This window comes from Chiloscyllium plagiosum, unplaced genomic scaffold (assembly GCF_037043375.1).
Source record: "Chiloscyllium plagiosum isolate Xiang-an unplaced genomic scaffold, Cpla_swu_hap1 HiC_scaffold_27, whole genome shotgun sequence".
Taxonomy (NCBI): Eukaryota; Metazoa; Chordata; class Chondrichthyes; order Orectolobiformes; family Hemiscylliidae; genus Chiloscyllium; species Chiloscyllium plagiosum.
The window spans coordinates 22,172,878-22,185,169 of record NW_028270165.1 but is presented as its reverse complement, the minus strand read 5'-3'; the positions used below and the strand labels follow the sequence as shown (position 1 = coordinate 22,185,169).

Sequence of the window (12,292 nt, the reverse complement as noted above, 5' to 3'; positions counted from 1 at the left end):
CCTGTCCATTGTCTCTCACGCCACCCTCTGCACCACTGTTGTTTCTCTTCGCACTGTCTCCCCTCCATCCATTCTCTCTCCCTCACCCTCTGTCGCCATTCATTCTCCATCACTTTCCCCAACCTCTGCCACACAGCCCATTCCCTCGCCCCTCCTACCTTCCATCCCCATCCATTCTCTACCCACCCAGTGCCCCTGTGCATTCTCTCTGTTTCTTTCTCTCCCAACACTCTGCATATCCAATTCGCTCTCTCCTCACCCCATTCTGTATCACTCCTCCCCAGCACTCTGCATCCCCTCCCCCATTTTCTCTCTCTCTCTGGCCCCTCTCTCATTCTCTGTCCCCCCCAGTCTTTCTCTACGCTCTACCCTCTGCCCCCCTGTCCATTTTCTCTCTCTCTCTCTCTACTGCCCCCCTCCCCCCCGAATCTGTCTCTTTTCTCCCCAGCTTCCCCCTAACTCCGGTCTTTCTCGTGCCTTGAGCCCTCTTTGATCGTTGTATCAAGCCCTCCTAAGAAGAGAGACGGAGAGAATGGGTGGTGATGACTCTACCTGGGAGAAGGGAAAGATGAGAAATGGCTGATCTTTACAATTGAGAATAACTAAAATGATATATTCAGAAACATCGTTAAAGTCTGAAAGTACATGCATTCTTTTTTTAAAAAATACCTGCTGAAATCTTTCTGAAACTTGCATTGAAATATGCGCAGTTAGGCTACAGCTCAGGACTGGCTGGAAGGGGTGAATGGACAATTCCTAGTCTTGTGTAATTGGTTCCAACTATGTAGAAATAGAGTTGTAGAGCACGGAAACAAAGCCTTTCAGGCAAGGCTGACCAGATATCCTAATTTAATCTAATGACCCATTTGCCAGCATTTGGCCCATCTCCTTCTAAACTCTTCATATTCATATACCAATCCAGATGTCTTTTAAATGTTGTAATCGTAGCAGTCATCACCAATTCCTCTCGCAGCTCATTCCAAACGCACAACATTATCTGTGTGAAAAATTTGCCCCTTAGTTCCCTCCATAAATCTATACCCTGTCGTCCTCGACTCGCTCCGACTACCCTGGGGAGAAGGCATACAAACGTTGAGCAGCCAGACAGAATGCAAAAGGAATTAAAAGTTGAACCACAGGGGAAGAAAAAGTGGCTCCACCCTTTTTTTCTCCTATCGGCATTTGAACACTTAAAAACTGTCAGTAACAGCGACATCTCCACAGATCATTCTGCGTGTGCTCCTCGATGTCAGGAAGGCACTACTCATGTTTGCCAGTGTCAGCAAATCACTGCGCATGCTCCTCGCTGTTCGCTGAAGACGCATGCGACTAACTTTTGACGAATCAATAGAAAATCAAGGAGGACCGGAAGAAGAATGATGCTCCTGCCACTCAGAGCTACCCTATTGTCTGAATGCGGAAGGTGGACCATGAGCTTCTGAACCTACTGCTGCTCCTCTATCTGAAAGATGATCGAGCTCCAGCCCAGACTGCAACTTCCTTCCTCTGTCCAACATCTGTGAGTATGGCACTTTTTTGTTCTCACCCCCTTTTTCATTCTGGGATCAAAGGGCGTGGGTTTTGACCATGCTAAATTGCCTATAGTCATCAGGGATGTGTAGGTTAGGTGCATTATTGAGGAGTAAATGTAGAGTAATATGGTAGGAGAATGGGTCTGGGTGAGTTGCTCTTCGGAGGGTCAGTGTGGATGTGTTGGACTGCAGGGATTCTATAAACTATTGACTTGTAGCAACTGAAAGGAAAGGGAGTGAATCCAAAGGGAGGACAACTCATGTTGGTCCAGGTCTGTGTCTCAATTGGTAAATAGACAGGCAGGAGGCTGGAAGAACGTAGCAAGCCAGGCAGCATCAGGAAGTGGAGATGTTGAAGTTTCAGGTGCAACTCTTCTTCAGGACTGGGGGTGAGTATAGGGGGAGCTGCAGAACAAGGGTGTGCTGGGTCAGCGTGGTGAAGTTGGGAGAGGGTACAACCAGGTTGGTTAATTTGTGGAAGGAATCTGGTTGGTGGCACGGAGGAGTGGAAGGGAGTTGGGGAATGGTAAGGGAGGTTATCTGAAATTGGAGAACTCAGTGTTGAGTTCTGGGAGCTGTAGGCTGCCCAGGCAGAAGATGAGGTGTTGTTCCTCCAATTTGCAGTTAGGTTCATTGTGGCAATGGAGGAGGCCAAAAATAGTCATGTCAGAAAGGGAGTGGAAGGGGACTTGAAATGGCCAGTGACTGGGAGGTCCGGTTGGCCTCCGCGGACCCGGCTGCGATGCTTGGCGAACCATTCCCCAAGTTTACACTCAGTCTTCCCGATGTAGAGAAGACCACAATTGGCAAAGATGTGGCAAATTCAGGACCTCAATGTGAAGTTAGAGCCTTTGCTGTGAAAAAATGCAGAAAGGAGGTTTATTGTTTCCATGATGATATATTGAGACGTGGAGAAAGTGAGATCAGAGTTGAAAAGTGTGGGCTGGAAAAGCACAGCAAGTCAAGCAGTATCCGAGGAGCAGGACAGCTGACGTTTTGGGCATGAGCCCTTCATCAGAATGATGTGTGGATATACAAAGGGACCGCAGCATGCTTCTCCACCAGTCAATGCCAGTTGTCAGACAGGTGCAGCAAGCAATCAGCAAGGCAAGTGGTATGTTAGCAAGTGGAATTGAGTTCAGAAATCCGAATGTCTTCCTGCAGTTAGGGGGTCATTGAATATATTCGAAGGTTGAGTTCAATGATTTTTGAACAGCAAAGAAGTGTAAGTTTATGGGGCAAGGTAAGAAAATGGTTTAAAGACCAGTACGGAACAGTTAGTCATACAGCTTAGAAACAGACCCTTCAGTTCAACTTGTTCGTGCTAATTATATTCACAAACTAAACTAGTCACACCTGCCTGTGTTTCGCCCAAATCCCTCCAACTATTCATATTCATGTACTTATCCAAATGTCTTTTAAACATTGTTACAGTACCTGCATCTACCACTTCATCTGGCCATTCATTCCACATACAAATCACTCTCTGTGAGGAAAGAAAAGGTGCCCCACATGTCTTTTTAAAATGTTTCTCCTCTCACCTTCATTATTTGCTCATGAATCTTGAAAACGCCCACCCGACAGAAAGGACACCTGCCGTTCACCTCACCTACTCCCCCTTATGATTTTATAAACCTCTATAAGGTTAACTCTCAACCTACTGTGCTCCAGCGGAAAATGTTCCAGCCTATTCACTTAGATATTGGTGGATCCATATCCAGTTATGATTTGTTGAATGCTGGTGCAAGCTTGAAAGACCGAATGGCTTACTCTTGCTCCCAATTTTCTCTCACTGTGTCCAGGACAGCAAGAGACCATAAGACATGGGAGTCGAAATTAGGCCATTCAGCCTATCTGGTCTGCTCAATCATTCAAACATGGCTGATAAGTTTCTCAACCCTATTCTCCCGCTTTCTCCCGATAATACTCGATCCCTTTGATACTCAAGAACCTATCTATCTCAGTCTTGTATATCCTAAGTGACCTCACCTCCATAGCCTTCTGTGGAAATGAATTCCATAGATTCACCATTCTCCGGCTGAAGACGTTTCTGCTTATCTCTGTTCTGAAAGGTTTTCCCTTCACTTTAAGGCTGGGCCCTCAGATGCTAGTCTCTCCAACCAATGGAAAAGGTGCCTCTGTCCAGGCCGTTAAGTATTCTGTATGTTTCAATAAGATACCCCCTGAGTACGGGCCAGTTAATCAGCATGAAACAGACCCTTCAGGATGAGGTGCAGCAGGGATTAGGATAGGCAAAGTGAGAGTGGAGGGAGAGTGTGTGGGATGGAGATTTTCAGCTACTTGGGAATAAAAGAGGAAAGAGAGTTCGCTACGAATTAGAATTGATCGGATGGGCCAATAGGCTAAGGAGAAGCAGAGGGACTTTAATTCAGAGAAATGTGATGTTTTGCATTTTGCCATAAGGGGAAAAGACATACAAAAGTTGAGCAGCCAGACAAAATGCAAAAGCAATAAAATGTCGAGCCACAGGGAAAAAAAACTTGTGGCTCCAACCTTTTTTTCTCCTGTTGGATTTGGACACTCAAAATCTGTCAAGGAACGCGAGCATTCCCATTGAGCATTCTGTGCATGTTTGCCGGTGTCAGCAATGCAGTGCGCATGTCTGCGGTGTCAGCAAAACACTGGGCATGCTCATCGCTGTCCGCAAAAAAGGCCCGAGACCTTCTTTTGACGAACCAAAGAGGACCCTGGAGGACCAGAAGGAGATTGGCCCTCCTGCCAATCAGAGCCACCCCATTGTCTGAATGCGAAGGTTTCAGCATGAGCTTCTGAAGCTGCTGCTCCTCTCTCTCTCTGAATGAAGATTGTGCTTCACCCAGACTGCAAATTCCTTCCTCTGTCTAAGATCTGTGAGTACGGCTGTCTATTTTCTCGCCCCCTGTTCCATTTCTTTTTAATTCTGGAGTTCAATTGTTGACTTGCAGAAACTGAGAGGAAAGGGAGTGAATTCTGGAGGGGACAGACTCTGGAAACGTTGGTCCAGGTCTGTGACGCAATGAGCAAAATAGACAGACAGGTGGCTGGAAGAAGAACACAGCAAACCAGGTAGCATCAGGAGAAGGAGAAGTGGACGTTTCGGTTTCTTCATGACGGGGGTGGAGGTGGGGGTAGAGGTGTAGATAAAGGGTGTGCTGGGGGCAGGGTGGTGAAGTGGGGATAGGTGAAGACAGGTAGAGGGTACGTCCTGGTTGGTCAATGGGAGGAATGAATCTGGGAGGGAGGGAGGAATGGAATCAAGGGATGGGAAGGGAAGGGCAGGGCGATTTTGTTTTGAAATTGGAGCACTCAATGTTGAGTTCTCCGGGCTGTAGGCTGTCCAGGTGGAAGATGAGGTGTTATTCCTCCAATTTGCGGTTTGGTTTGTTGTGGGAATGGAAAGTCTATGATGGTCATGTCAGAAAGGGAGTGGAAAGGGGAATTAAAATGGATGATGACTGGGAGGTCTGGTTGGCCTCTGTGGACTCAGCTGCGATGTTCAGCGAACCATTCCCTAAGTTTACGCTCTGTCTCCCTGATGTAGAGAAGACCACAATTTGCAAACAGGTGGCAAATGCAGTACCACAATGTGAAGTTATAGCTTTTGATGTGACGAAAAAGCAGAATGGAGGTGTATTGTTTAAATGGTGATATAATGGGATGTGCAGATGCTGGAGATCAGAGTCAAAAGTGTGGTACTGGAATAGCACAGCAGGTTAGACAGCATCCAAGAAGTAGGAGAGTCGATGTTTCGGGCACGAGCCCTTCATCAGGACTGATGTGTGGATGTACAAAGAGGCCTCAGCGTCCTTTGGAACCAGTCAATACCAGTTGTCAGATGGGTGCAGCAAGCAATCAGCAAGGCAAGTGGTATCTTAGCAAGAGAAATTGAGTTCAGAAGTGGGGATGTCTTCTTGCAGTTATGGGGACATTGAATATATTCAAGGCTGACTTCATCTAATGTTTGAACAACAAAGAAGTGGATGTTTATGGGAAAAGGCAAGAAAATGGTTTTAAGACCGGTACAGAACAGTTACAGAGTCATACAGCACAGAAACAGACCCTACAGTCGGACTAGTCCATGCTGACTATATTCACACAAACTAGTCCCACCTGCCAGTGTTTGGCCCATATCCCTCCAAATCTTTCCAATATATGTACTTACCCAAATGTCTTTTAAATGTTGTTACTGTACCTGTATCCACCACTTCCTCTGGATCTTCATTCCACACACAAACCATTCTGTGTAAACAAAACAAAGTGCCCCTCATGCCTTTTTAAAATCTTTCTCCTCTCACCTTCAAATTTGCTGCGTAATCTTGAAACCCCACCCTTGGGAAAGGATACCGAGCAGTCATCTCATCAATGCCACTCATGATTTTATAAACCTCTGTAAGATCACCTCTCAAACTATGCTCCAATGAAAACTTCCCAGCCTATTCACCTAGATGTTAGTAGATTCATGTCGAGTTAGCATCTGTTGAATGCTGGTGCAGGCTTCAAAGGCCCAATGGGTGACTCTTGCTCCCAATTCTCACAGTCTGTGTCCAGGACGGCAAGAGACCATAAGACATAGGAGCACATTTAGGTCATTCAGCCCATCGGGTCTGCTCTGCCATTCAATCATGGCTGATAGGTTTCTCAGCTCCATTCTCCTACTTTGTCTCCGTAATCCTCGATCTCCTTGATACTCTAGAACCAATCTATCTCAGTCTTCAATATCCTCAATGACCTGTCCACCACAGCCTTCTGTGGCAGTGAATTCCATAGATTCACGACTGTCTGGCTGAAGAAGTTTCTTCTTATCTCCATTCTTAAAGGTCTTCCCTTTACTCTGAGGCTGTGCCCACTGGTTGGAGAGACTAGAACCAATGGAAACATCTTCCCAACGTCCACTCTGTCCAAGCTGGTCAGGATTTTGAATGTTTCAATTGGAACCCCCCTGAGTGTGGCCCTGTTAATCAGCATGAACCACACCCTTCAGGGATGAGGTTCAACAAAGTGAGAATGGAGGGAGTGTGTGTGTGGGATAGAGATTTTCAGCTTCAAAGGAATAAGAGAGGAAAGAGAGTTCACTATAAATTAGATTTGATCAGATGGGCTGATGGGCCAAGGAGTGGCAGATGGTGTTTAATTTAATGAAGTGTGTGTTTTGCATTTTGGTCAAGTAATCCAGGCAGGACTGACACAGTTAAGGGGAGTGTTGCAGAACAAAGAGACCTCGAGTGCGGGTTCATAGTTCCTTGAAAGTGGAGTCTCAGGTAGACAGGACAGTGAAGAAGGAATTTGGTATGTTTTCCTTTATTGGCTAGAGCATTGAGTATAGGAGTTGGGAGGTCATGTTGTGACTGTACAGGACATTGGTTAGGCCACATTTGGAAGACTGCGTTCATTTCTGGTTTCCCTGTTATAGGAAAGATATTGTGAAACTTTGAATAGGATCTAAAAGATTTACAAGGCTGTTGCCAGAGTTGGAGGGTTTGAGATTCAAGAAGAAGCTGAATAGGCTGGGGATATTTTCCCTGGAGCATCGGAGGCTGAGGGGTGACCTTATAGACGTTCATAAGGGGCATGGATAGGGTGAATACCCAAGGTCTTTTGCCCAGGGTAGGGGAGTCCAAAACTAGAAGGCATAAGTTTGAGGTGAGAGGGGAATTTTAAAAGGCATCTAGATGGGTACATGAATATGAAGGGTTTAGAGGGATATGGACCACATGCAGGCAAATTGGACAAGATTAATTTAGGATATCTGTTTGGCACAGACGAGTTGAATCGAAGGGTCTGTTTCCGTGCTATATGACTTTAATCGTCGGCGGTGAAAGCAAAAGGGTCGTTGTGAAGACTGGAATTTCAAAGCAGCTTTCAAGGATGTTTTGCTCTTACTGGGAACAGAAGAATTTGACTGAAGTGTGTCGGTGTTAATGCCTTGATGTCTCATTTTGTTTCCACCTTTCTGGGGATGTTAACCATTTCATGTCTGGTTGTTCATCAAGAAGCTGAATTGCAGGTTCACCCTGAATTGACAAACTTTTGTTTTGCTTTCCAAAGTCAGACTTGCTCACTGTCAGCAGGAGCCCAATGTTGTGAAAGATATTAACTTTCAGGTGGAGTTACCCAAAATTCAGAGAGGTGTCAGTCTTGATGTTTTCGCTTTTCTGCCCCTGTAAGATCCTGAATCAGCACCTTCAGGAGGATTAGTTAGAGCAGAGGGAGAGAGAGAGTGGGATGGTGTTTTCCTTTTTGTGGAACAACAAAAGAAAAGAATATTCTGCAGAAAGTAGAATTGCTTGTTCTGAATTTCAACCCTGCAATGGTAATAATGACTTTTGTAATCTCTTTTTGCAGAGTATTTGAAGATCTGAAGACAGAAGTTTCAAAATCAACAGAGAAGGCCGCCTGCCCAAAACATTGACTCTCCTGCTCCTCGGATGCTGCCTGACTTGCTGTGCTTTTCCAGTGCCGCACTTTTCAACACCGACTCTCCAGCGTCTGCAGTCCTCACTTTGACGTCAATGTCTGACAGTCACTCAATCCATCGGGACCGCAACAATTTTCAACTATAATTCTGTGAGAAGGAGCAAAGCTTTTTGGTTCCTGTTTCGGTACATTTTCAGCGTCAGTGGGACTGGATGAGAAATCCTGTTGGTGCAGCGCACTGAATGTGGATCATGTAACAGCGATACGGTCTGGAAAGAGGAATTCACGGCAGAGAGGGACTGTACACGCATTTGTGTGCAGCGCAAGCTTCGGCCATGGAGAAACAAGAGGAATCCTGCCCTTTGGAGAAACCATTGAAGTGTGGCAACCGTGGAAAAGGCTTTCATGTCCCATCTGTCCTGGAGTCTCATTGGCGCAGCCACACTGGGGAGAGGCCGTTCTCCTGCCCTGTCAGCGGGAAAGTCTTCAGCGATTCCTCCACCCTGCTGAAGCACTGGCGGGCCCTGACAGGACAGCTGAAAGGCCTCTCCCTCGTGTGGACCCGCCAGTGCTTCAGCAGGGTGGAGGAATTGCTGAAGACTTTCCCGCAGTTGGGGCAGCAGAAAGGCATCTCCCCCAAGTGCAGGAAGGCTTTCAGCAATTCCTCTTCCCTGCTGAAGCACCGGCGGGTCCACACTGGGAAGAGGCCCTTCAGCTGCCTGAGTGCTGGAAGGCCTTCAACAATTCCTCCAACCTGCTGACCCACTGATGGGTCCACACGAGGGAGGGGCCGTTCTCCTGCACCGAGTGCTGGAAGGCCTTCAGCGATTCCTCCGCCCTGCTGAAGCACCCGCGGTTGCACACAGGGAGAGGCCTTTCAGTTGCCACGAATGTGGGAAGGCCTTCAGCAATTCTTCCAACCTGCTGAGGCATTGGCAGGTCCACACTGGGGAGAGTCCATTCTCCTGCCCCGAGTGCTGGAAGGCCTTCAGCAATTCCTCTGCCCTGCTGAAGCACCAGCAGGTCCACACGGGGAAGAGGCCATTCAAATGCCCTGAGTGTGGGAACGCCTTCAGCAATTCCTCTGCCCTGTTGAAGCACCAGTGGGTCCACACTGGGGAGAGGCCGTTCTCGTGCCCCAAGTGTGGGAACGGGTTCAGCAATTCTTCCACCCTGCTGAAGCACCAGCAGATTCACAATGGGGAGAGGCCAATCACCCACTCTGTGCGGGAAGGGCATCACCCACACCTCCCACCGACAGAGCCACCAGCGAGTTCATATGCCATCGCAAGGGTAGTGAAGGAACAATGGCCGAGTGCCATTATTGACTGGACCAATAGTAAAAGAAGTGAGGTGGCATGGGGGGGAGCGGAGGGGTGTGTGCGCGCTTTGACCTCGAGCTGTTTAAAAAGTAGCTACTTTTTCTACACCTTTTTTGCTGGGGAGATCTGAAGCTGTAACAAAGGTGGGTCACAATAAAGGTTACTGAACTTATGGCCAGGCTCAGACTCTCAATGAAAGCTTTGTGCTCCAAGAGGTTTTTGTTCTAAAGCTGCTCATTTTTTTCCAATGTCGTGTATCAGGTGGAGCAGTGAATGAGTAGCTGGTATCATTAGAAATTGTTAATTTTTCAGGAGCGCAGAGTGCATCGTTTCATCGGCATTGTAAAGTTTACTGGCAGCACCAAGGTGTGGGCTGCGTTCACTAGAAATGATATGGAGGAGCCAGTGTTGGACTGGGAAGGACAAAGTTAAAAATCACACAACACCAGGTTATAATCCAACAGGTTTATGTGGAAGCACTAACTTTTGGAGCAGTGCTCCTTCATCGGGTAGCTGTGAAGCAGGATCAAAAGGCACAGATTTTGTAGCCAAAGTTCAGTGTCATGCAACTGATAGGATATATTGAACAAACCTGGATTGCTGTTAAGTCATTCACCTTTTAGAATGGGTTGCAGGTTTCAGTTCATTAATATGTAAATCCCAGAACATCCTTTCTGTCACGTTCTCAAGATGACTTAAGATTTCATTAAAAAAAGTGATAGCTCAGAAAATGCGTGAACGGTGTCGGGTTTGAGTCTGTCAGTATCCCAATCTTGAATTAGACTGGTTCTATTTCCAAAGTAGGAACTTTATAAAATATTACATGAATTGGCTGCCTGCAGACTGTGCACATTTTGAGCAAAATTGAAAATATCTGCAAATGTAATTCTGCCAATACAAATTCACCCCATAGAGTTATATGTGTGTGTGTGCGTGCATGAGAGAGTGTGATTGTGTGCATGAGAGTTTGTGCGTGAGAGTGTGTGTAAGAGTGTTTGCATGCTTGGTAAATTGTGAGTGTGATGGAATATAAGCCTGTGAGAGTGTTGGGGGGTTGTATGTGTGTGTGTGTATGAGAGAGGTGTGAATAAAAGCGAGGGGTTGCATTTTGCTAAAACAAGGAAGTACAAGACTTGTACAATTAATGGTAGGACCTTGAGTTGTATTGCAAAACAGTGAGAAGTTCAGCTACATAGTTCTTTGAAAGTTGCATCACTGGTAGACATGGCGGTTAAGAAGTCATTTAGCACCATTCCCTTCACTGTTTCACCATTGAGGATAGGAGATGGGACATCATGTTGAGGTTGTGCAGGATGTTGGTGAGGACACTTTCCAGGTACGGAGAGCATTTCTGGTGGCTCTGTAACAGGAAGAATTCTATTAAGAGGGTTCGGTAAAGATCTACCAGGATGTTCCCAGGACTGGAGGGTTTGAGCTATAAGGAGAGGCTGGGACTTTTTTCATTGGAGCACAGGAGGATGAGGGGTGACCTTATTGAGATTTATAAAATCATGAGGAGTGGAGGTAAGGTGAACAGCAAAGAGGGAGCTCAAAACTAGGGGCATTTTTTTCAAGATGAGAGGAGAGAGATTTAAAAGGAACCTGAGGGGCAATGATTTGACAGAGCGTGGTTTGCATGTGGAATGAACTTGCTGAGGAAGTGGTAGATGTAGGGGCAGTTACAACGTTTAAATGATATATGGATGGGTACATGAATAGAAAGGTTGAAGAGGGATGAAAGCAAATTACTGCAGATGCTGGAATCTGAAATCAAAAGAGAAAATGCTGGAAAATCTCAGCAGGTCTGGCAGCATCTGTAAGGAGAGAAAAGAACTGACGTTTCGAGTCTAACTGACCCTTTGTCAAAGGTTTAAGAGGGATATGCAGGCAAGTGGGACTAGTTTAGTTTGGGAATCCTGGTCGGCATGGATGAGTTGGACGAAGGGTCTGTTTTTGTGCTATATGTCTCTGAACCAAAGAAGTGATCTTATTGAAACCAATAGAATTCTGAAAGGGGCTTGACAGGACAGATGCAGATAAAATGCTCCATTGTGGAAGGAGTCATAGAATCCCGACAATGTGGAAGCAGGCCATTCAGCCCATCTATTCCACACTGGCCCTCCGAAGAGCATCCCACCCATACCCATCCCGTTACTCCATATTTGTGGGCGGCACGGTGGCACAGTGGTTAGCACTGCTGCCTCACAGCGCCAGAGACCCGGGTTCAATTCCCGCCTTAGGCGACTGACTGTGTGGAGTTTGCACGTTCTCCCCGTGTCTGCGTGGGTTTCCTCCGGGTGCTCCGGTTTCCTCCCACATCACAAAGATGTACAGGGTCAGGTGAATTGGCCACACTAAATTGCCCGTAGTGCTAGGTAAGGGGTAAATGTAGGGGTATGGGTGGGTTTCGCTTCGGCGGGTCGGTGTGGACTTGTTGGGCCGAAGGGCCTGTTTCCACACTGTAATCTAATCTAATCTAATATTTCCCATGGCCAGTCCACCCTAACTGGCACATCCCTGGGCACTATGGGCAATATAGTACAACCAATCCACCCTAACCTTCACCCTTATCTATAAATTACCTTCTCGAGAATGTAATTTAAATGCAGAACTTTTCTAAGAAAAATGTCAGTCTGACAACATTGGGACTCAGACAGAATTGTCTCTGAAAGGGATATTTCTGCTTATAAATAGGGCAACGTCTCCTCGAAATGTCGATTCATTTAGATATGATTGCGTCACTTTACATATTAAGATATTCCTTTTAATGTGCACGCATCCGTTTGAAATATAATCTTGTCCATTTAAATCTCTTTATTTGCAGAAATAGCCCGTTAAAATGTCCATGCCTTTTAAAATGCAGATTTCCCCCTTTAGATATGACGCCGTTCCGTTATATGTCGGAATATCTGTTTAAATTGAGCCGTGAGCTTTCCCAATGTAGACAGGGCTCCTGGAAACGTGGCAGTGTCCCCCCTGCAGCTGCAGAGCGAGACAGGAGAGTTTGTTTTTGTGAATGAGCAG

The 12,292-nt window shown here is 46.4% G+C and overlaps 1 protein-coding gene and 1 pseudogene across 1 annotated transcript in view; both read left to right on the top strand.

Annotated features, from left to right (window-relative positions):
- Nucleotides 1-12,292, top strand: part of LOC148143415 (uncharacterized) — a 753,683-nt gene that overhangs the window by 728,101 nt on the left and 13,290 nt on the right. The window lies entirely within an intron of this gene.
- LOC148143416 (uncharacterized) lies at nucleotides 8,352-9,654 on the top strand (annotated as a pseudogene).